This window comes from Melitaea cinxia, chromosome 24 (assembly GCF_905220565.1).
Source record: "Melitaea cinxia chromosome 24, ilMelCinx1.1, whole genome shotgun sequence".
Taxonomy (NCBI): domain Eukaryota; kingdom Metazoa; phylum Arthropoda; class Insecta; order Lepidoptera; family Nymphalidae; genus Melitaea; species Melitaea cinxia.
The window spans coordinates 204,543-230,258 of NC_059417.1; the positions used below are offsets into that span (position 1 = coordinate 204,543).

The 25,716-nt window shown below is 35.2% G+C and overlaps 1 long non-coding RNA gene across 1 annotated transcript; it reads right to left on the bottom strand.

The window, feature by feature from the left end:
• Positions 1–503: 503 nt before the first annotated feature.
• On the bottom strand, positions 504–1,693 carry LOC123665471. The gene is made up of 4 exons (XR_006745046.1): positions 1,559–1,693; positions 1,241–1,470; positions 939–1,146; positions 504–793 (listed from the first exon to the last, which is right to left on the bottom strand). It is a non-coding gene; the product is annotated as an uncharacterized LOC123665471 (long non-coding RNA).
• Between the last annotated feature and the right edge of the window lie 24,023 nt (positions 1,694–25,716).

The following is a 25,716-nucleotide window of genomic DNA, read 5'->3' on the forward strand; positions in this document are numbered from 1 at the left end:
TTTATTTCAGACAGGATTTGGGAACATCAGCAGATATGGCCTTTTAAATTCGCTAATTGTTTTGATAGACTGTTATAATTATGTTTGATACATTCCAGCAAAGAATCTGTTGAAAATAAATTATATATTATAATTTTTTTTTTAATTAACACAATGATTTAAATTTCAAAATTGTGACACTGATGTAAATATAAATATTTATACATAAATATTATCACGATTACAACACTCCACAATTTCAGAATGGAATCTATATTATGATTTTGTAAATAATTATAATAAGTATAGATATCCTAATAAATTAAAAACAATATATATTTTTTTCTTACCACTGGATACAGTATTTTTTGTTGATGATGATCTAGCTGCTAATATATTCATTTCAGCTTCTGTTTCAGATTTATGATGATGATAAGGGATTATCAGCAATTGTTGCTAATGTACTGTCTTCATGTGCTATTTCCATACGCATATTTATGTCCTTCAAATTAGAGTGAATTTTTCTTATTTTTCTACTTTTAGTTGATGGTGATGATGAAGATGATCAAGGTGGTATGGTGTAGATTATGAACTAATTTTTTCCTTTTTTTTTGAGTCAACAATATAGTTAGTACTGTCATTAATTCGTTTTATTTAGTTTCATTATTTATTTCTATAGGTTTACATAATGATGACGGTGGTGATGAAGATATCAAAGACGCTATTGATGTAGATGACCATTCGAGACTATGTTTTTAGGCTTGTTTCTTCACTATTTTTTGGTTACATTTTTTTGGCTTTTATTTCTTAGGTTCTAGTGGAATGAAAAAATTTGAAATAAAATTTCAGCTCAAAAATTAATGATTAAAAATAAATTTATATCAATTAATATATATACCTTGTAAAAAAAATATTAGAAATTAATCAACAATATTTACATTTTAAATAATAAATATTACCTGCAATTTCAGTGGATTCGTCAGTTAACTCTAAAGCTATTTGGCTAAATATATTATCTATTTTTAATCAATCCTATGCTAAAGCTTTTAATTTGAAAGTTTTTTCAACAGCAGCCACTTTTGCTTTAGCAGACTACTCATTATTGGTAGAGAAGAATAGGGGTTCTTTTTAATCTTATTAATTTTTCCTCTGCCTCTTCCATTGTTTCTGATAATATTAATTGTAATTATGAGTTACTTTCTTATTATTATGACAATGAAATAGCAATTCTTAAAAATCTATAATTTAAATAATAATTTACCTGCTGTGCCACTTATTTGAACATAAAACGTTGGCCATGTCAGGCAGACCCTTCACAATGTTTAACTATCGTTTGTAATAATTTACAATACTTAGTACTTTTTAACAATGATTCAGGCTATTTACATCCGGTACTACGATATTCAATATATCAAATTCTTTATTGGATGAATTATTTAAAAATAAAACTTGGATGAATTATTTAAAAATAAAATAATACATAAAAGCCATCTGAAAAAAAAAACAGATTATTGAAATATAAAATTATTTAAAAAATAGTAAAGAATTGTAATGTATTTTTTCAATGATTTTTACTAACCTTAAATGTTTTACGTAATTAAACATAAAAACGAAGCTTTACACACAACACAAATTTTTATCTAGCTAAATTAGTCCACAAGTTCGTATTTTGTACACAATACACACCGAGTAATTAACGTCTAGAGAGAAGTTTATAGTACACTTTTTTTTTTGTTTAACACAATATTAATATGGTTCAGTTTTTGTATTGAACTTATTTAACCTTGACATTATTTACATTAATATGCTAATCGACAAATAACTTTTAAGTTATATAAAAAATATAATTATACTTTCAAAAAATGCTTTTCACACAAACTTTTTATCACTTCAAAGATTAATACACTGAAACACTGATGTGAGTAATGTGCGTCATAACGAAGAACACTGTGAACAAGATCCGACATGTTGCTTCGTGACGTCACGCGTTGTCGCTTATTATTTCGTTCCTTATTATGTTGTATTTATATTAATATTTTCGTTAATTTTTATTTATTGTATATAATTCAATGCAAGATTATATTATGTTATATTCGTTATTATATTCATGTTATTTAATAGAAATTAAAGGCAGTTTTTTATATATAATATACTCAATTGACTGGAAGTGAAGTGACCTATGAATAACAAATTAACAAACAACTAAAGACTATCAAATTGTGCTTGTAATACAATAAATGAATAAATCGATCATAATTATGATAAAAATAACTTTACGTCACGTAATTATTGTTTCTATAAATTTAATGAAAAACGGAAATAAAAATACTATCTAATTAAGTCGAAATCTTGGAATTGAATTTCAAATCAAGAGTAAAGAAAAATAACTCTGTTCATTGATTTATTTATTTTTTGACGGCTATCTTAAAATTTAATTATGCACGCGTTAGTGAAATTTAATGAAGTCTAAATAACAGATTAGTTTATATGTAGCTAGGTCTAAATCAGGCTAATCAGGCAGGGTTTATATCAAGAGTTATGGAGCAAAAATACTTGGAAAATCATATACCTACCTACTTATTTATCTAACAAACTCAGAATACAGAACAAACACACAGTTTTTTCTGTATTCTGAGCTAACAAATTAGGTACGAAATTGGGTATGCAAATGAAACAAGTCAAATTATTGGTTAAAGTAACACAACAAGTAATAAACGAATAAATAATTAATATTTTTAATCTAAAAATATTTCATTAAATCGATGGAAATTTCTTCTGATTATTATTTAAAATCGAATTTGGTATTATCTAATCTCTGAAACGGCTGGACAGATTTTGACGGGACTTTCACTGGCAGATAGTAGATGTGACAAGGAGTAACTTAGGCTACTTTTATATGACATGGCCAATTTTTGTATGGGCGTTCGAACTCAGTGTACATCGATGACGTTTGGTGTTATAAGCTCGTGATAATAGGCACATTAAAATGTTATAATCATCAAACTCACAGAACTTGTCATTACAATAGACTAAACGTTAACATGTAAGAATATAGGTTATGATTTAAAAAACTAGGCGCTTTCAAACAGTGAACAGTTTCGAATTATTATAGACTACAGTAAACAGATATAGTTAATAATAGGCATTTAAAGTAGTTTTTGAGTAAAAATTAATATTTAGGTCATACTTTTCTTAAACGGCCTCAAATTTATGGGGTGAAATGGGGGTGAGGGGGAAAAGGGTGGTGGGGAGGGTGGGTTTTTTACCCCCCCGTAGTGTGCTTTTCGCGTAAACCCCGTGGTTACGAAGATATCGCGTTTGAAGTTTTGAGATTAACTTTACGTGATTCAGAGATATTATCAGATTGATATCAGAGCGGGCCGAGCTATATAATAAATACTTATATAAAAATATAATAAATTTAGATATACTTAAATATATAAATATAAGCGGGTGGAAGATTACGAATATAATAGTTATTATTATTTACTCAGCTATATGGTATTTACTAGACTAATAATATTAAACGATTAGATTCATTAAAATTTTTGGTCAAAAATATCTTGAATTGAATTAAATTGTTATTTATTACATTGTTGACTAATACATTTTATGCTGGCTGAGTTCAGTTGAAAAAAATTAACACCAGATTAATCTGATTTGATGCAAATACAACTTAAATCATCTTCATCATTTCAGCCGATCACAGATCCACTGCTGGACATAGGCCTCCATAAGTTCACGCCAAAAATGGTGTGAACTCGCGTGTTTTGTCCATAGTCACCACGCTGGGCAGGCAGGTTGGTGACCGCAGGGCTGGCTTTGTCGCACCTAAGACGCTGCTGCCCATCTTTGGCCTGGGTGTTTCAAAGTCAGCGGTTAGATGGTTATCCCGCCATCGGTCGGCTTCTTAAGTTCCAAGGTCGTAGTGGAACTGTGTTATCCCTTAGTCGCCTCTTACGACAACCACGGGAAGAGAGGGAGTGGCTATATTCTTTACTACCTAGGCTGTTCTTATTTGATCTAGACCTGGTCCTGATGCAGTATGCCTACCACACTTCGTTATATTTTACATCAGGCTACCCTCGCCTGGACCGGACCTGGTCCTGATGAAGTATGCCTTACCATACTTGGTTGTATTTTACATCAGGCCATCCTTGTCTGGACAGGACCTGGTCCTGATGAAGTATGCCTTACCATACTTGGTTGTATTTTACATCAGGCCATCCTTGTCTGGACCGGACCTGGTCCTGATCCAGTATGCCTTACCATACTTGATTATATTTTACATCAGGCTATCTTTGTCTGGACCGGACCTGGTCCTGATAGAGCTTGCCGGATCAGGCGTACCTTATTCTATCCTGATTCGGTCCAGATACATGATCTGGTTGAGCCTGACCTTTTTTCTACTCGGGTATAAACACCCAAACGGGAAAGAAATATTTGTACAAATATACATCCCGAGCGGGAATCGAATCCGCACATAGGCAGTGCTGCAGGCGCCAACACGCACCACTACAGCAAGTCGGTGGTTATAAGCTTTTACAAAAATATTTATTAATTTATTTTTGCTTATTTACGAAATACATAGTTGAACAACTGAGGTAGGGCACAGCAGGAATTTCCTGCTCAAAATCTGGAGCAGCCCGACTGGGGTAGTGCCTCGACCTTACAGAAGATCACAGCTAAATAATACTGTTTTCAAGCAGTATTGTGTTCCTGTTGGTGAGTAAGGTGACCAGAGCTCCTGGGGGGATTGGGGATTGGGTCGGCAACGCGCTTGCGATGCTTCTGGCGTTGCAGGTGTCTATAAGCTACGGTAATCTCTTACCATCAGGTGAGCCGTACGCTTGTTTGCCGACCTAGTGATATAAAAAAAAAAACTATTGTCTATTGCATGAAAGGCTAAAATAAATATCTACCAGCCAACCATAGAACGTACTAAGACTTTACAATGATATATGTCTAAAAATATTTTTCTACCGCTTGCCTTGAGTTACCTGTTTAACTGTGGTGGGGCACAGCAGGAAATTTCTTGCTCAAAATTAGGATAGTACCTCGACCTTACAGAAGATCACACCTAAATAATACCGTTTTCAAGCAATGTTGTGTTCCTGTTGGTGAGTAAGAACTCCTGGGGGAATTGGGGATAGGGTCGGCAACGCACTTGAGTTGCTTCTAGTGCACTTATAATTAAGCTACGGTAATCGCTTACCATCAGGTGAGCCGTACGTTTGTTTGCCGACCTGGTTTTACTAGCTGACTCGGAAAACGTTGTCTTGCCGCTAAACGCTATTTAAACATAGGGGTTGGTGGTAGAAGGGTAAAAATTTAGGGTTGTATTTATTTTTCAACGCCAAATCAAAAAAACTTTGGGGTGGACTACCCTTAGCGTAACTCAGGGGTATGAAAAATAGATGTTGTTCGATTCTCAGACCTACCCGATATGCACACAAAATTTCATGAGAATCGGTCATGCCGTTTTGGAGGAGTTTAACAACAAACACGAGAATTTTATATATTAGATATATAAACATGTTTCTCATTTGCCATTTTGATTTTCTAATATTGTTGAACTGTTCCTAGAACAATTGATAAACTAACTAAATTAAACTATTTGTTTGTAAAATAATCTTTACAATGGCGTTTATTATAGACATTAGTAATCTTATATATAGGTTTGACCTTTTTCAACTTATTTTATTTTACTTATAAAATATTGTTAAATTATTAAACGTAAGTGGCTCGTTTGATAAATTAATTAATATCGCTAAAGGTCGATCACCGGCGAACCACGCGACTTATTAACAGCGGTACTGTGAGGTTGAGCTTTAACTCAAGCTTAACATTTTGATTTAAACAAGCTGATCTAGAAAAAAATTAAAGGCCAAATTTAGTTTTCTTTTGTTTCTTTATTTAAAAAATATTACGATTACAATAATAGCTCAAATAATTTATTTTCCAATCTCAAATAATGTTTATGAAATGATACGAAAATAATAAATACAACACAGTTATCTTGATATAGAAAAAAATGTCGTTAACACTTCATTATTGGATGCAGTTTATAAGTAATTTATGTGCAATATTATTAAACTAATTAAAGCTAAACTTTGTCGAACTTCTACACAAAAAACACACATTTGTAATTTTACCGTTTTCCGACTGTACTTTAATCGCACCTTAAGAGCCATTTCACAAATTTACGCTCTGCAAGTTTAGGTAAATTTGGTCGCATCGCGCGAATCGTACGAGCCGCGCGATCTTTGTGCTAGTAAGTATAGTGTGACAACCAAAAGACCATCTTGATCATTTTCTAATGTATAATAAAAATTAATAACTATGGTATAAAATGTTTTTTACATAATTAATTTGTTAAAAATTTCAAGTATGTTATATAACAACAGTCAATAAATCTATAATATATATAAAAGCGAAAGGTCACTCACTCATCACGAAATCTCCGAAACTATAACACCTACAAACTTGAAATTTGGCAAGTAGGTTCCTTATAAGACGTAAGCATCCGCTAAGAACGGATTTTACGAAACTCGCCCCCTAAGGGGGTAAAACGGGGGGTGGAAGTTTGTATGAAAGTCCTATGTTTTTGAAGTTAGAGACTTGAAATTTAAAATGTAAGCTCTATAGATGGTGAAAAGGTGGCCAAATAGCATATCTTTAGAAATCAACCCCCTTTTGGGGATAAAACGGGGGATGGTACGCTGACTCACTCATCGCGAAATCTCCGAAACTATAATAGCTACAAACTTGAAATTTAGCAGGTAGGCTCCTTATAAGACGTAAGCATCCGCTAAGAACGGATTTTACGAAACTCGACCCCTAAGGGGGTAAAACGGGGGGTGGAAGTTTGTATGAAAGTCCTATGTTTTTGAAGTAAGAGACTTGAAATTTAAAATGTAAGCTCTATAGATGGTGAAAAGGTGGCCAAATAGCATATCTTTAGAAATCAACCCCCTTTTGGGGATAAAACGGGGGATGGTACGCTGACTCACTCATCGCGAAATCTCCGAAACTATAATAGCTACAAACTTGAAATTTAGCAGGTAGGCTCCTTATAGGTTGTAGACATTCGGTAAGAACGGATTTTACGAAACTCGACCCCTAAGGGGGTAAAACGGGGGTTGGAAGTTTGTGTGAAAGTCCCATGCTTTTGAAGTAAAAGACTTCAAATTTAAAATGTATGCCTTATAGATGATTAGAAGGTGTCCAAATAATGTGTCTTTAGAAATCAACTCCCTTTTGGGGTTAAAACGGGGGATAGTAGGTTTACTCGCTCATCACGAAATCTCCGAAACTATAACACCTACAAACTTGAAATTTGGCAGATAGGCTCCTTTTAGGGCTTAAACATTCGCTAAGAATGAGTTTTACGAAATTCGACCTCTAAGGGGGTAAAACGGGGGTTGGAAGTTTGTATGAAAGTCCTATGTTTTTGAAGTAAGAGACTTGAAATTTAAAATGTACTTTCTTTAGATAGTGAGAAGGTGTCCAAATAATGTATCTTTAGAAATCAACTCCTTTTTGGGGTTAAAACGGGAAATGGTAGGTTGACTCCCTCATTACAAAATCTTCGAAACTATAACAGCTACAAACTTGAAATTTATCAAGTAGGTTCCTTATAGGGCGTAAATATTCGCTAAGAGTTGATTTTATGAAACTCGACCTTTAAAGGGCTAAAACGGGGGTCGGAAGTTTGAATGAAAGTCTTATGTTTTAGAAGTAAGAGACTTGAAATTTAAAATATATGCTCTATAGATGGTGAGGAGGTGTCCAAATAATGCATCGTAATCTATATATATAAAAGAGAAAGGTCAGTGACTCACTCATCACGAGAACTCAAAAACCGCTGGATGGTCTATCCATCCAGGTTGGACAAAGATAAAGTTTGGCAGGGATGTAGATTATAGTTAGCAGACGTCCGCTAAGAACGGATTTTACGATATTCCATCGCTAAGTGGGTTTAATTGGGGTTGATAGTTTGTATGAAACATATACAGCCTGAAAATAAAACCAAAAATGTGGTGTATGAGGTGAGATGTGGTGAGAGGTTTTATAAAAATAACTATTAAATTATACTAAACTGTGCCTTTTAAAAAGTTACTCAGTTTGATAAGCATTTCAAGTGACTGAAATAAAAAAATAATTTGCGTTAAACGTCTTAATAGTAATACATAATTATCTTCATAACCACGAGGACGTAATCGCAGGCAACAGTTTATTAGTTATTAGTATTATAAGTCCCCAAAAGTGTATGTGATCGATTCGCTCAAAATTTACTGAACGGATTTTCATGCGGTTTCAAAATTGTAGAGAGGGCTCCACCATTGGCAAGAGGAAGGTTTACGGAACGGCTAAGCCGATTTTGATGAGAGTTTCACTGGAAGTTTGCCGGTAAAACTTTGTGACACACTAATTTCAACGCGGGCGAAGCCGCGGGCACAGCTAGTTTAAAATAAAAATAAAAAATCAATTTTATGAAACAATTTTTTTTAAAATTGATTTAGTTTTTTCAGTTTACGAATGAATCTAATATTTACGATATGAATAAAATAGCATTTTATGACATCGACACCGACAAACATATTAATTAACAAATAACAAGACAAACAGATTGAAATGCCTATTTGTTTTGATAGTGTGAGAAAAGAAAATTAAATTATACATTTGTTTACAGAAATTATCATTATATTATTTTACAGTCATTTTCGTAATATGTTTATTTTATTATGAAAGTATCAAATGCGTTTTATCCGCTATAACAACAGGCGCTTGGCGCGTGTGAGCGAAAGAGACGGCTGCGCAGGATTTGGCGTGGACCTTACCTCTAAGAGCGCTAGCGCTCGACTGATTTACCGGGCTTGATGCGTGGCAATATATCATTACAGCCTATAAAGTCCACTGCTGGACATAGGCCTCCACAAGTTTACGCCAAAAATAACGTGAACTCATGTGTTTTGCCCATAGTCACCACGCTGGGCAGGCGGGTTGGTGACCGCAGTACTGGCTTTGTTGCACCGAAGACGCTGCTGCCCGTCTTCGGCCTGAGTATTTCAAAGCCAGCAGTTGGATGGTTATCCCGCCATCGGTCGGCTTTTTAAGTTCCAAGGTGGTTGTGGAACCTTGTTATCCCTTAGTCGCCTCTTACGACACCCACGGGAAGAGAGGGGGTGGCTAAATTCTTTAGTGCCGTAGCCACACAGCAGTGGCAATATATACTATCTTTTTATTATTTAATATAAAATGTATTAAAAATAATTACATCTTTTAATTATTTTTTTTTGTATTCCTTAATGATGTAAGTTTACTTTGATGAAGATAGTTCGTTAAAATGTCTTAGTTTTCTAAGAGAAATATCGCTTTTAAAATTGTACTTATTTGGAAAATATTCGTAACTTTAATTTTTTTTTATCGTTTAATAGAGATATAAATGGAATAAAAATCTATGATAGTGTGCAACAAAATTATATTCCACATTTTATGATATTTTTTTAAAATGGTTTCAACGTAGAGGTTATTGAAAAGTAGGACTCCAAAGTATACATTGCGACCGTTTACCTAGGGAGGAGGCTGATGAAAAGGTTAATAATTTTATACACATAATATAAATCAAAATTCTGATCCGACTATGGACTACAACAAAGGTTGGTTTATTATATTTCAAGAATATAAATTACATTATTGCATCCAACACTGAGATTAACGACGTCTTAATACTACAATTTCGCGGATTGTTACCGATTTTTGTGAAATGGCTCTTAAGTCCAGCGCCTTCGACAGTGAACTAAAGTCGAGTTTTCCACACCCACAAGGACTGCACAAACACCCAGACCACGGCAAACACCTGTATGGCCAATACAAATGTTTGACATTTAAACTCATCCAACAATAATTCCACAAATAAGCACATTTTTGCTGTTAGTTACATGAACACAACCTTGGAACTTGAAAAGTCGGCCGATGACGAGATAACCATTCAGTTGCTGGCTTTGAAATACACAGGCCGAAGACGGGCAGCAATGTCACTGTTATGTCGCGTATCACCCGAATCTAGTGAACGACTTTGAATGTAACTTTATTTAAGTACATTATACGAGGTACGATAATATATATGTACATACTTTTGATTCTAAAATCAATATCTTTCTCTTGTGATAAGGATGAAAGCTAAAAATTGAAATAATAGTGTTTTGGATGCAAATGAAAAAAAAAGATTTCAATTTACATCAACAAATAACAAAATAAAAATTGCACTTAAATTGAGAATCTCCTCCTTTTTTGAATTCGTTTAAAAAAAAAAACGAAGTCGCGCATAGTAACAGGGTTTGTAAGTAAAAGAATTCTTAGAAAAATTCGATAACATTTCGTTTTATTATTATTTATATGTTACACGAAGTAATAACAAGATTATTATTTTTATAGCTTAAATTAAAAATATTAAAAATGTTATTTTAACAGTTTTTATTCACGCGCTAATGAAAAAAGTTCAAATTTAGCTTTGGTCTGAAGACTAATTAACGTCTATATGAGGGTTTGTCACGGAACGAAATAACAAGAAAACAATAATAATAATGTACTGTGTGGCTACGGTACTAAAGAATATAGCCACCCCCTCTCTTCCCTTGGGTGTCGTAAGAGGCGACTAAGGGATAACACGGTTCCGCTACCACCTTGGAACTTCAAAAGCCGGCCGGTGGCGGGATAACCATCCAACTGCTGGCTTTGAAATACACAGACCGAAGACGGGCAGCAGCGTCTTCGGTGCGACAAAGCCAGCACTGCGGTCACCAACCCGCCTGCCCAGCGTGGTGACTATGGGCAAAACACATGAGTTCACGTTATTTTTGACGTAAACTTGTGGAGGCCTATGTCCAGCAGTGGACTGTATAGGCTGTAATGATGATGATGATGTAATGATGAATAATAATAATAATTGTTATTTTTATCAAGGTCAATATTAATAATATAACTTTGTAAAAAAAAACATTGTTTTGACTAGGTCGTTGACATAGTTTGCAGTGGCCCTGCTTTCTGCTCTACGGGTTGTGGGCTCGATTCACGCCTGATTCTGAGTGATATATTTGTATTTATGTATTATTTTTATGTACCTATGTTTATTTAAAAAAAAAACTAGCTATATCAGTCGGTTGTTACATATAACACACGTTCCTACTACTTAATAGTCATAGGAACAGACAACCGTGTGTGTTTGTTAAAAGGTATTTATTTATTTTATGTTGCGCTGAGGTGTTACTTCATTGTGAGTTGGTAGCTAATTTCCTACTTCTGAAATGCATCATTAGAACCATTTAAAAAGCAAATTTCTAAATACTTGCCTCAAAAAATATTATATAAACACAATTTTTCATATAATTGGTGTGCCATCGAAGTCCCAATAAATCTGATTGTGTTCGAAGCGCGCTTGCTAATAATTAAAAAGTACTGTAATCGGTTTTTCTTCGTTAGATGGCCGAGAAAGGTCCATCATAATATTGCGGTGAGGGCTTCAGAGCGAAACCACTAATAACGAACACAGGGACTTGAATTAATTATGTTCTATCTATATTGCATTTTATTTGATGGTGTTGGTGTAGTAATGATAAGAGATCTCTTATTATCGGTCCTAGGTTAATATACTAGTGTTTGCGGGTTCGATGCCTGCAATCGTCGTCATGTGGGCATTCGGCGGGATTGTGTTGTGTATTGTGTATATATCCTTGACATAGGATTTAAGTACAACTGGCAGGTGGAAAGCGTGAAATATTTATCATTTTTTTTAACATAATTCAAAGGAGGAGGTTCTTAATTCGACTGTATTTTTTGTCACACTTTACAGCTTTTTTTTATACAACGCCGTAATATAAGGTCCGCAAACTAACGTACGACTTACCTGATTGTAAGCGATTACCACAGCCTATAGATACATAAACCACCAGAAGCATCGCAAGTGCATTGCTGACCCAACCCTTAATCCCCCCCCCCCCCACAGGAGCTCTGGTCATCTTAATCACCAGTGGAATACAACACTGCTTTTCAAACGGTATTATTTAGCTGTGATTTTATTGTAATCTTTTTATAAAATAAATTAACAAATTAATAAGCTACGTACCAAGTGTCAATTAGTTATGTAAAATAATTCTAAGCGGTAATTTTGTACCGAGTTCGGAGCCCTCGGACTGTCTAATTAGTGAATTCAGATACTTTACGCCTTTCCTTACGTAAATGAGTGTCACTTTGCATCGAAATTAAGATATTAAACACTCATTAAGTAAGCCGCTGCGTCTCTGAGAGGCTCGTTACAAATAAGTTTAAAATATACTACAAGGGCTCGATCCTAAGTTGCAGAAAATTGCTACGATTTTCAGAGCAGTGTCCTATATAAAATATACAACAGAGACTTATAAGCCTATAGTCCATTAGCTTTAACTTATGTGTTATCTGTATAACTGATTGGTAGAATATTTATTTTTTGAAGATCATTATAATTTTATCGTTAAAATAGTAATGAACCCAACATATTTGGAACAATTTAAATCCAAAACAGTATTAAATTACTTATCAATGAGCTTATTTATCACTATCAGATGGTCGTTGAATATTGTTTACGCTTCAGCCTATAATATCCCACTACTGGGCATAGGCCTCTTTTCCTATGTAGGATAAGGAACAGGGCTTAATCCACCACGCTACTCCAATGCGGGTTGGCGGATATATTCCCTACCACCACGGCAAACACCTGTATGGCCAATACAAATGTTTGTCATGTGCGGGGATCAAACCCGCAACCGCCAACGCAACAGGTATAATCCATGGCTGTTACCGTTGCGCCAACGCGGCGTCTAATATTGTTTACTTTTATTGCTAGTTTTATTATTTTCTGAAGTTGTACTTCTTTTGGCGTACAAGGGAAAAATGATGAGAGTAAATGTTCACGATGCGCGCGCGTACCGTCACAACAAACCGACACCCTGAAGTTAGCTAGTCAACCAAGAAGTTAGCAACGCGAAGTTAGCTAGTCTATGAGGTATAACTTTTTACGTGCGTACATAAGTACACACAAATTTTCTTTTGTTTTTAAAATATAATGTCTTAAAAATGAGCGCTGTATTTCGTACATACTCTGTCCCTACTACTCTGTAATAAAATTTAAATTATTAAGTTTATTAACTTAACCTACTATCTATTGGCATTTAAAAGGGATATTCGTAAAATATGTCACATGTTAAGCGGTGGAGGGGGTTGACGAAGTGTGACATTGTGTGACAAGTCGTGGGGATGGGTAAAAGTCAAAATAAAATATATTTAATTTTAAGTAATAACTTTGAAATGTAAGGCTTAAATTGTTTTCTTGGAAAAGTGACATTAATTTAAATAAAATTGTGACGTCACCACAAACACAGCTGTGACAAAGACAGGCGGGGTCAAAAATAATCAAAAATAGTCAAAAATTCATGCGACGTATATTATGGGTGGCCTCAAATGACAGTAAAGCATCTAAAGGCAGAACCTCTAATGTGGTACTAATAATTGTGTTTGCAGGCAAACGAAGAAAACCGACATCAATTACATCGACAAGTATTACAACGTAGGTAGACGAAAAAATAGTCAAGTAAATACGCATTATCAAAGATTACCCCAAAATTTGTAATCAGATCTCGATGAAATTCAAATGCGACCACATGATAAACATCAGCTTTCGATTAAATTAAAAATCATTAAAATCGGTGCACCCAGTAAAAATTATGCGGATTTTCGAGAGTTTCCCTCGACTTATCTGGGATTTCATCATCAGATCCTGGTTTTGTTATCATGGTACCAAACTAGGTATATCTTATTTCCAACAAAAAAAAAATAATATCAAAATCGGTTTATAAACGACGGAGTTATCCTAGAACATACCTAAAAAAAATATCGATACGGTCGAATTGAGTAACCTCCTCTTTTTTTGAAGTCGGTTAAAAATGCGATAACTGAGTAAAATATCTTGTTTTGCAGTAAAGAAGAGATTTACTGATTGTTGAGAAAATAAACCGAGACCAACGCAATTTTTTTCAATCACAAAACCCAAAAAAACCTTTTAAGAAGTTGAAATAAGATAAGGAGTGGAGATTAATTTTAGAAATGTTATTGCGGTCGTGCTCAAGAAAGTCGATTCTGTAATTCTTGAGAAGTAAAGTTTTTGAACATAAATTTTGTTATGTTGTTATTATAAAGATACGGGGGGAGATAAATTTTCAACGACGTTTTTATTAACATTACCTACTAGCTGCTGCCTGCGACGTCGTCTGCGTGAACGCTATACAGCACCAAAAATACCTACGATTATACCTTTTAAAATAACATTCATTTACCCGTTTCTTCTTTACATTTCATATCTACAGAAAAATCTTATAGATGGCGCTGCTTTCAAATTGTCTTGGCTACTTATATTCATTTAATTATGTTTATCGGCTTAGTTACTAATATTGCGTGATTTTTATAGTGTGAAGCTAGCTTATATAGCATGGTTATTAACATAATAACAACAACATTCAAATATGCGTCGTTAGATTACACGTTGTTACAGAATTCGTTGAGGAAATAAAGGTTCACTGCTCGTTCCCGGTAGGTGATAGCATGATAATATGCAGCCTATATGTTGACCCGACTTCTTAATAACATTCGTGCCAAATTTGAAGTAAATCAATGCGGTACTTTTTGAGTTTATCCCGGACATACATACAGACAAACAGACAAACAGACAAAAATTCTAAAAACTATATTTTTGGCTTCGGTATCGATTGTAGATCACATCCCAAGTATTCTTTTAAAAAAATATTGAATGTACAGTTTTGACTTTCCTACCATTTTATTATATGTATATAGATTAGATTCGTGTGTAACATTAAAAAATATATATTAAAAATTAAACGTCGTGGCTTCGCTCACATTGTTTTTTTTTTTAAATCAAACGTATCCTATGTTACTTCTAATACCATCAAGAATATGTGAACTTTCGTAATGATCGGTTAAAAATAATTATATAAAATAAAGTTAGCCAATGACTTTTAATGAGCTCCCATTTCAGCTCCAAGAACAAATTACAAAATAAAATAAAAGGATGTCCTTTATTTAATCTCTTTATCCTTTATTTAATCTTTTTAGGGGCAAATTAAATATACAAACTATTTTTATTGTTGACAAGAAATTAAAATGTTTAAATTTCATCATCATCACTTCAGCCTATCGCAGCCCACTGCTGGACATAGGCCTCCACAAGTTCACGCCAAAAATGGCATGAACTGATGCGTGTTGCCCATAGTCATCACGCTGGGAGGCAGGTTGGTGACCGCAGGGTTGGCTTTTTCGCATCGAAGACCCTGGTCTTCGGCTTGTGTATTTCAAAGTTGTAATACGTATTAAGGAGTAACTTAGGCTACTTTAATTTTAGAAATTTATTTAACTTACTTTGCGAACTAAACATTAACTTTTTTGGTTAAATTCCACGCGGACGAACTCGCGGGCACAGCTAGTGTTATATCATCATTACAGCCTATACAGTCCACTGCTGGACATAGGCCTCCACAAGTTCACGCCAAAAATAGCGCGAACTCATGTGTTTTGCCCATAGTTACCACGCTGGGCAGGCGGGTTGGTGACCGCCGAGCTGGCTTTGTCGCACTGAAGACGCTGCTGCCCGTCTTCGGCCTGTGTATTTCAAAGCCAGAAGTTGGATGGTTATCCCGCCACCGGCCGGCTAGTGTTATATTAAGACAGACTTTTTGCCCAATCAGTTTTGCAAGAGAAGTGTGTGTGAAGTATTATATAACTTAGCATAGCGCTGAAAGCACTGAATTTTTTTTTTGTATGCGTTTCCTTTCACTTTTAACTTGCATTTTTATATATATTTTGACGACGAGTTGATGCAGCTGTCACAGCACTGGCTGTTGAGCTGCCGGTCGTGGTTTCCCGCTCGCGACAGACATTTGTATCGGCCATATAGATGTTTGACGTGGTCTGGGCGTTTGTGCTTGTGTATTGTGTCTTTCTGGATCCCCGATACAGGAGAAAATACTACTAGGGTGGTTGGGTGTAAAGCGCTTATTTATTTATATTCACTTCAGCCTATCACAGTCCACTGCTGGACATAGGGCTCCCAAAAATCCCGGTTTCCCGTTATCCTTATCCACAGGACCACAGAGCGCTTATATATAGACAAATACCAAACGCTATGAAACAAAGTGACATGACAAGGACAGCAGATTGAAGTAAGATCCGCTAGTACACTCCGGGGACGGAACAAACAGTATAAGTCAAATACTTAATCCGAACTACTTCCGCGCCAATACATTTCATATTAATAAAACAACATACCGTATGATAAAAATAGGTCAAAATCATAAGAATTGCTTATGCTAACAGTAAGACTACGGTAATCATTGTTATTAGACAATAACATAAGTTAGATATATTATGCGGTACAACTGAGTCGTAATACTGTTATGGTATAATACAAACTATTGTCATGTGCAAGGATCGAACTTGCAACCGCTAGCGAATCAGTTTCTATGACTACTACATCAATACATCATCGAATATACATAGTGTATATTACATATATTAATTTTTTTTTCGTATTTCAATTGATATTTTACTGCCTTTATTTTCGTTTCTCTCTTGTTATTTCGATCCAAATATTGTTCAATTTCCTTTATTTTTGTTCAGTTTTAAGTCATGTTTTCTCAATATGTAGATGTATTCGCCTATATTATCATAAATTTTTATTAGTATTATTATAAATATATATTGGTGTTTCAAAATAAATAAAACCCATACATGAGATAATATACAAGTACATAACAATAATTTCCTATGTGTGAAACAAAGATATCAAACATGTCACAACTTGTTTCCCTCGTTCTACATAATCCGCTAACACAAACTAAGGCCTGCGTCGCTTCGCGGAGCTTCAGAGACTTTCAAAGCGATCACTTCTTACGCGGCTCGAGTGACGTTGACTGAACTAGCCTCCTTTGAGCTGCGGCTGTAACTGATAAACTTCTTTGATATTAATGTTACATTATGGACCAGTAGACACGCGTTGGCGCAAAGGTTACAGCCATGGATTGTACCTGTTGCGCTGGCGGTTGCGGGTTCGATCCCCGCACATGACAAACATTTGTATTGGCCATACGGGTGTTTGCCGTGGTCTGGGTGTTTGTGCAGTCCTTGTGGGTCTCCCCACCGTGCCTCGGAGAGCACGTTAAGCCGTCGGTCCCGGTTGCTATCATGTACACCTGATAGCGATCGTTACTCATAGTAGGGAATATACCCGCCAACCCGCATTGGAGCAGCGTGGTGGATTAAGCTCTGATCCTTCTCCTCCATGGGGAAAGAGGCCTATGCCCAGTAGTGGGATATTACAGGCTGAAGCGCATGAGCAGTAAATCAAACATGTTTGCTGGTGTAGTTGTGAAACATATTTATGTATTTATTATTGAAGTAAAACTACGCACGCTAGACTTGAGGAGTAGGCTGGTGAATGCGTGACGAGAGCGTTACGAAAAGTGTGATTGGATGAGGTGAACGGAACAAGAGAGAGAGGTGCGATCACACATATTCTTTTCTTCTTTCTCTCATAGCCAGTTACGTTTCGTATATCTAAGACACAGCGCAGGCCTATTGTTTAAAAAGTTTTACTTTAGTCGTGTGGTCTAAAACACACTCGCTTTTTTGTTTTTTTTAAATTATTTCCAAAATGTATCATTAAATTATACAAAATGTGCGCTTAGTAACAAACAATAAAAACACAGCAGAAATTCAAATTTGAAAAAACAAGAGCAGATATTCAAATTGGTGCAAATTACAATTAAAAACAATTGAAAAAGGGTGGGAGAAGATAATAAAATAAGTAACAATAGACCAATTTTTTCAGTTAAGCCGATTGTTACGGGTTTCTGCACAATTTTTTTATACAAAAAAAATTGTATCGTTCTGTCTGTACAGTGTGTCTCGGGGAGCATGTAAAGTCGTCAATCTGATTATCTTTATATTAATACGTGAAGCAAAAACATTGTACCCCTTTTTACGAAAATTGCGCAAACTGTTATATCCCATTTTATAACGTAATAAAAGCTTATAAGCATTTATATTATTCACAGTATTTTTCATTCAGTTTAATCAATACTCAGCAATAGCATTGTTCCTTTTCTTTGTTAATATTATTTCATTTTAAAACAGTCAGTTAGACTCAGAGCCCCGAGTAGATTGGACATCGATTAAAGTTCGGAAGTCAAATACATTGTGTCCAATCTTTTTAATAAAGTAGTTAGCGGTGTAGAGTAGTTTTTTTTTTAAAAAAAGACAAACAGGGTCGGCCTCCTAACAGAACCCAGGAGTACGAAATTTCACACACAGTTTATATAGAGAAGGAGTGCAGAACGCTATTATTATTTTTCAAATTATGCATAAAAAGTATATTTAATCAATAAAAAAAAAAAAAAAAAAAAAAAAAAAAAAAAAAAAAAAAAAAAAAAAAAAAAAAAAAAAAATTACACGCTACCATGTGTCACACATACACCCAAATTATAGTCTTTTGTTTATTATTATAGAAGTACAGTCTTTGACGACAGAACCTTAATAATGTTCAAACTTATATAAATTAATTATGGTCGAATTTCGATCACTCGGCGACAACTAGTTATAAGAAATACTCGTATTTTGTAACGAATTTACTCGACAATAAATTCAATATGACATTTTTTCGACCTCCCGCAGTTGAGCTGTTGAGTGGAGTTGCAACCTGTCTCCTATGTAGTAAAGAAATTGTCCAGCAGTGGAAGGTTTTCATTTTATGTCCGTTCATTTAATTTAGTCCAGTCAACTGATTGTTTGGTAGCCGTTAAAATCCTTTGTATGTACTTAGCACACGAAAGTAACACGCGCGCGCTCGCAGCACGAAGTTAGTTGAAAGCGAAGCGACGTCTCAGAACACAAACATTGACTGCAGGTAATTATGTTTGCACGTCGCTTCCTCTTCTGAATTTAATTTGATTCACTAATATACGATATGTAAGCTTTTAATTATTTTTTGTTTTTCTACTAATGACTTTTACTAAATATTCATAGTTTCACTCGCGTTGATTTGAGGGACAATATAGCCTATAACCTTTCCGATAAATGGGCTATCCAACACAAAAACACACACAACAATTTTGTTTAAAAGGTAATATATGTAATGAATGATGTTGATACATATAATGTCTTTTAAACTGCTTTCGCAAATAATGCATTATTTTAGAACAAACTTGATTACAATAAAACAAGAAGATTTATTTTCTGCGCGGTCTCACTTTCCTGTGGACTGGCGACAACCAAATAGAATAATAAAGAAGTCAGTCCACATCAAGAAGTTTCATTTCTTCAAATGTGTGTCGTGGTTATTTCCAGCTGACAGCAAGCGATTTCTTATAGACGACTCTGTCTATAAAGGAAATATTCGTACATTATACAATATGTTTTAATTTCTCTTTCTCACAACTATCACTAGAACTTTCTATTGTAAACTTCCCAAAATAAACCGCAGTACATTTTATAAGCCCGCAATATTCCATTGTATTTGGAACGTCAAAGTTTTTCAGACACGAAATAACAGAAAAAACTTTAAGCGCTCGTTAAGCGCTGGACTGCTGAATGTTCACTAAATGATATTAAATTGTTAAAAAGGTTACTGTAATTGTTTAATCTTACTACGTTTAAACGTTGATAGATAAGTAATATTTGAAAAATATTTCACGTTGCTAATGTTAACCACGGCGGCTAATTTTAAAAATAGAATAATATAGACAATGTTTCGTATCTCTTAGTATTTTTTTTACTGTTGTTTTTTTTTTTTTTTTTTTTTTTTTATGTCACTAGGTCGGCAAACAAGCGTACGGCTCACCTGATGGTAAGCGATTACCGTAGCTTATAGACGCCTGCAACACCAGAAGCATCGCAAGCGCGTTGCCGACCCAATCCCCAATCCCCCCAGGAGCTCTGGTCACCTTACTCACCAACAGGAACACAATACTGCTTGAAAACAGTATTATTTTGCTGTGATCTTCTGTAAGGTCGAGGTACTACCCCAGTCGGGCTGCTCCATATTTTGAGCAGGAAATTAATGCTGTGCCCTACCTCAGTTAATGTTGTTCATTGCAGATCTTTATTTTATTTTTTAAAGAGGAACAAACGGACAGTTGGCTCACCTGGTGGTAAGTGCAACATCTATAGACGTCCGCTACATCAGAGCGGTCGCGTTGCCGGTCTTTCAAATTAGAGTATGCTATTTTTTTGAAAGTCCCTAAGTCGTATTGGTATGGAAATATCGTAAGTGGCAGCTAGTTCCATATAGTGGTCGTGTGAGGCAGGAAATGGCGAAAAATCGAGTTGTTGTAGATTACCGGACATCGAGGCGATGTGGGTGAAATTGGAATTTTCACGCGATGATGATGATGATGGTTATTCGTCAAACGTAGCATTAAGCATCTAGTTTAAGTCGAAGTATTTTCTAACCCTAATCAACAAATCAGAGTTTCTACTCTAAGCGTTTTTTAAATATATATTTGAATATATGAATTATTTTGGGTGCCTTAGACAAAGGAGTGAAATGAAATGAAAACATTTATTTTGTCATAAGGTGATACACACTTAACGAAAGTCAAAATAATGTCATTTACAAAAATAATAATATAAAAAAAAAACTCGACAACAATAGAAGAAAGTTAAGACAGCAAAAAAAAAAAAACATTAAATAAAATAAAAATTTATATCTTAAAATTGGGTACATTACAAACTTAGGTAGTATACCCAGTGTTATGTGCAACCTGCTGAGTGCTAATAAGCTCGTATAAAAATTTATTTGTAATATTTCCATTTCGCACAATTTACCACAAAATGTAGGGCACATCTTTATCACAACTTAAAGATTGTTTTAATGTATATTTTATATATGTATTTTTATTACGCTATATAGACAGTTATACCTACTCGTATTTCGATGAACGGATATGCGACAGATGTATTCGAAGACTTGTAAAATACATTTGACGATTTGCGATTCTATAAGTTTGATTTAAATTTTTTGTTTTACCCACAGACAATGGATGATTCGTAAATCATTTGATAACATGCAATATGTCCACTGTAATACGAGTAATTTTTTCTAGTATAAGTACATTACACATTCCAAACCGATGATAGCTTCAAATTTACTGTAGTTAATGTATTAAAAAGAAATGCAATTTCAATTTATACAGAAGTTCAAAACCGTTTTGAACCTCACTTGAACAAAGAACTTTTAATGTTGATTTTGAATAATACCTAAACTATAAGTAGTTTCAAAGGAAATTCTTTTGAAGCCGAAAAAAAATCACACTCCTGACAGATGTAAAGAAAGAAACAAGCGATAAATAACTCTTCAGCCTGTAATATCCCACTGCTGGGCATACGCCTCGTTCCCCATTGGTTGGCAGATGTGTTCCCAACTGTGAACAACGATCACTATCAGGTATTTATGATAACAATCGGGACCGACGGCTTAACGTAGTTTCCGAGGCGCGGTGGGGAGACCCACAAGGACTGCACAAGCACCCAGACAAAGGCAAAGATCTGAATGGCCTATACAAATATTTGTTATGTGCGGGGATCTAACCCCCAGCGCAACAGCCACAACGTCGTCAACCAATAAATAAAAGTAAAGTATAGTCGTTAAATATCGCTTGAGTTCACACAGCCAGTGTTCGCAGCGTGTCGCTCGAGGTCGGCTCCCGCTGAGAAGCTGCACAGACTAAGCTTTATTAAGCTTTTCGTACACACACTGCGCTGAAGTAAAACTTGTTACAAACATCACACAACTATCTACATCTCACTTATTTCGTATAAAATTTAATTTTATTTTGTACAGATTTTACGTAACATAATATAATTGTGTTTGCTCACAAACGAAAAAAACCGACTTCGATTACATCGACAAGTAATTTAGTACTGATTAATTCGTACTTTTTTGTTTTTTTACCGACTTTCAAAAAGGAGGAGGTTCTCAATTCGAATGTATTTTTTTAGATTTAATCGAAAGCTGATGTTTATCATGTGGTCACATTTAAATTTTATCGAGATCTGGTAACTAATTTTTGAGTAATCTTTGATAACGCGTAGTTACGTGACTACTTTTTCGTCGATCTACGTTGTATTACTCGTCGATGTAATTGAAGTCGGTTTTTTTTCGTTTACGAGCAAACACAATTATTGAAGTTACAATTCCTTACGCACGCTTGGCTTGGGGAGTAAGCTGTTGAATGCGTCACGAGAGCGTTACAAAATTATGATCGGGCGAGGCGAACGGAAGCTGAAAGGGAGATATAAGTTAGATTTAGCTTAAGAAGTTTTACTTCATTTGTGTGTTCTAAAGCACACTCGTTTTTTTTTTCTATATCCTCGCGAATATAGAATTTTTATTACTATACGTCGAATATTTTGTATTTAATTTTATAATTTACAATATAATGAGTACTCCCTTACGTTCCGTATATTATGACTTCAAACTGCCACTTACCTAATAAGTCGATAATTAACTTACATTTTACTCATCATGTGCATTATCTGTGTGGTTATGGCCGTTGCGTAAGAATACAGCAACCCCCTCACTTCCCGTGGGTGTCGTAAGAGGCGACTAAGGGATAACACAGTTCCACTACCACCTTGGAACTTATAAAGCTGCTGTTGGCTTTGAAATACACAGGCCGAAGACGGGCAGCAGCGTCTTCGGTGCGACGAAGCCAGCCCTGCGGTCACCAACCCGCCTGCCCAGCGTGGTGACTATGGGCACACATGAGTTCACGCCATTTTTGGCGTACACGTGGCATAATGATGATGACTGTGATGAACACAATTAATGTTATGTTTCAAAATATAGCTTTTACTCCAGACTAGTATCTATTGTACATGCTTTTTTTTCATTATTACATAAACAACATCCACGGGCTCTTCATCATTACAGCCTTTACAGTCCACTACTGGACATAGGCCTCCACAAGTTTACGCCAAAAATAGCGTGAACTCATGTGTTTTGCCCATAGTCACCACGCTGGGCAGGCGGGTTGGTGACCGCAGGGCTGGCTTTGTCGCACCGAAGACGCTGCTGCCCGTCTTCGGCCTGTATATTTCAAAGCCAGCAGTTGGATGGTTATCCCGCCATCGGTCGGCTTTTCAAGTTCCAAGGTGGTAGCGGAACTATCCCTTAGTCGCCTCTTACGACACCCACGGGAAGAGAGGGGGTGGCTAAATTCTTTAGTACCGTAGCCACACAGTACAAGCCACGGGCTCTTTGTTGCTATTTTTCTTCATAAAATATTTGTAATTATACGGCGTGCGTTTTTGTTTTGTTTTCGTACACACAACAGTACATGTTATCAGATAGTGTCTAGCAGGAAATATCTTGCTCAGATCCTGAAAGAAACCCGGCTTAGGGAAGCTATTTCCTACAGATACAAAATATTCCTTACAAACAGTGTTGTGTTCCTGTAAAGAGTACCGTCATTAAATGTATTAAGAATTAAAATTAATTAAATTTAACTCAAAACTCAACAATTAATTTAATTTTACTCTCCATGTTTTGAAACTGCACCTGTCGGCGCTGACGTTTTTGCTACTTAATTTTGAAACTATGTACAATAAATTGCGATAAATTGCAAATACACCTATAACTTGCTTTGTATTAGTTATTATGCACTTCAAATCAATTTGTTCAAAATCTCTCTTTCTGACAGATGACAAACGAATGAGATAAAAGGCATTCCTAAACCAGTCTTATTAACATTTTTTTTGAATATCATATCAAAAATTGACCGCTCCAGCGGGGTTCGAACCCGCGTCTCCGACTTGCCGTGTCGGCGCTCTAGCCAATTAAGCTATGGAACGATGCACCCGCTCGAGCGAAATTTTCGATATGATAATTTTTAATTTTCGGTTTAAGCGAACCGTGGCGCCGTCTATAGTGAGCTCTTTACAGAAACCCGTAACTATTCAAAGTTTCATATTACAATGAAAATCTTTGACAGGAGACGACACCGTGCTATTTTTAATATCTAAGATTTTTATTTTTGTGTTACCCACATTAGGAATTCTAAACATTTTTTGAATATCATATCAAAAATTGACCGCTCCAGCGGGGTTCGAACCCGCGTCTCCGACAGTCTTATTAAGTTTCTTTTAATAATCATAATGAATGGAGTTAGTGTCGTGAGAGATCGAAACCTTTAGACGTTTATTATTAACACTCCTCTCCTGAGAGAGAACTCAATTTAAACTTACAGACACCGTAGGAGACGCTGACATTTGCGTGAACTTCTCGACGAACACAGATGTTTGTTATTAATCCTTTTTTTACAATATGTACAAAGTTTGAAAAAGAACATACGATACGCCTGATGAAAAGAGGTTACCATAGCCTATGCACTTCTGAAATGTTAATATAAGCAAGGTGCCGACCTCCAACCCTCGACAGTAAAATAAAAATCAAAAATCAAAAACAGCCTTATTCAAATTGGTCCGAAGAGCACTTTACAGAGAAAATAAATTATTATTTTTGTAAAAGTAAAGCTACTACCGATTCGGAACTCTGCACTCTGCAACTCTGGTCGCCTTAATCACAATAGGAACACAAAACTGTTTAAGAGCAGTATTTAGCGGGGAAAATCTATTAGGTTGAGGTACTTTCTCAATTAGTCTGGTTATTTATAGACCAGATTATTATATAGGCTTGCCCGCTTGCCCAGCGTGGTGACTATGGGCAAAACACATGAGTTCACGTTATTTTTGGCGTAAACTTGTGGAGGCCTATGTCCAGCAGTGGACTGTATAGGCTGTAATGATTATTATATAGGCTTACAGCTGACTATAATAAAATTAGAATCAATCAGTAACCTTTAACCTTTTGGCGCCAATTCAGAACTTCAGCTCGGAAGGTTGCGTGTTGAAGTTCAATTGTAACGAAATACTTGATACATTGTTAACATTTTTATGACATTTAGGTATTAATTAACTTCTTTATTTAGAATAAAACTAGTAATTAATAGAAAAAAATTACGTGAAAGATATCTCAGTAAATTTTTGAAGAAAAATCGATACTCTTCAAGAATTGAAGCCAAAATATATTTTACGAAAATTATTCGAAAACGGGATATTTACCATGTTTATTATTTTCGCGAGATCGAGACAACAACAAGTCTCGTGATCAAGACATTCAAGTCAATGTCGAAATATCGAGCTCCACAAAGCGAAAATAATAAGCATGGTAAATATCCCGTTTTCGAATAATTTTCGTAATATAAGTAACCATGTTAATCTAAAATCTTATACAAAATATATTTTTTTTTTACATTTTTCTAACTTTCCGTCTGTTTATTTTTGGTTGATTTTGAATAAAAGTTAGTGTGATTTGACTTTTTACCACGACTAAATTTACCAAGTATCTACTTATTATCCCTAAAGTCAGTACAGTTCCCTTGAAAGAGGAAATTAAATTCAAAATGTATAATAGTGAACGATATTGCACGTAAAGCTAGCTTGTAAACTCCCACTGCTGGACATAGGTCTCTTTCTCAATTCAGAAAGAGTATCGAAGCTCCACCGATGCGGGCTGGTTGATGACAAAATACTAATACAACAGTGGTCAGAATACGTGGATTTTAATCTTCAGCTTGT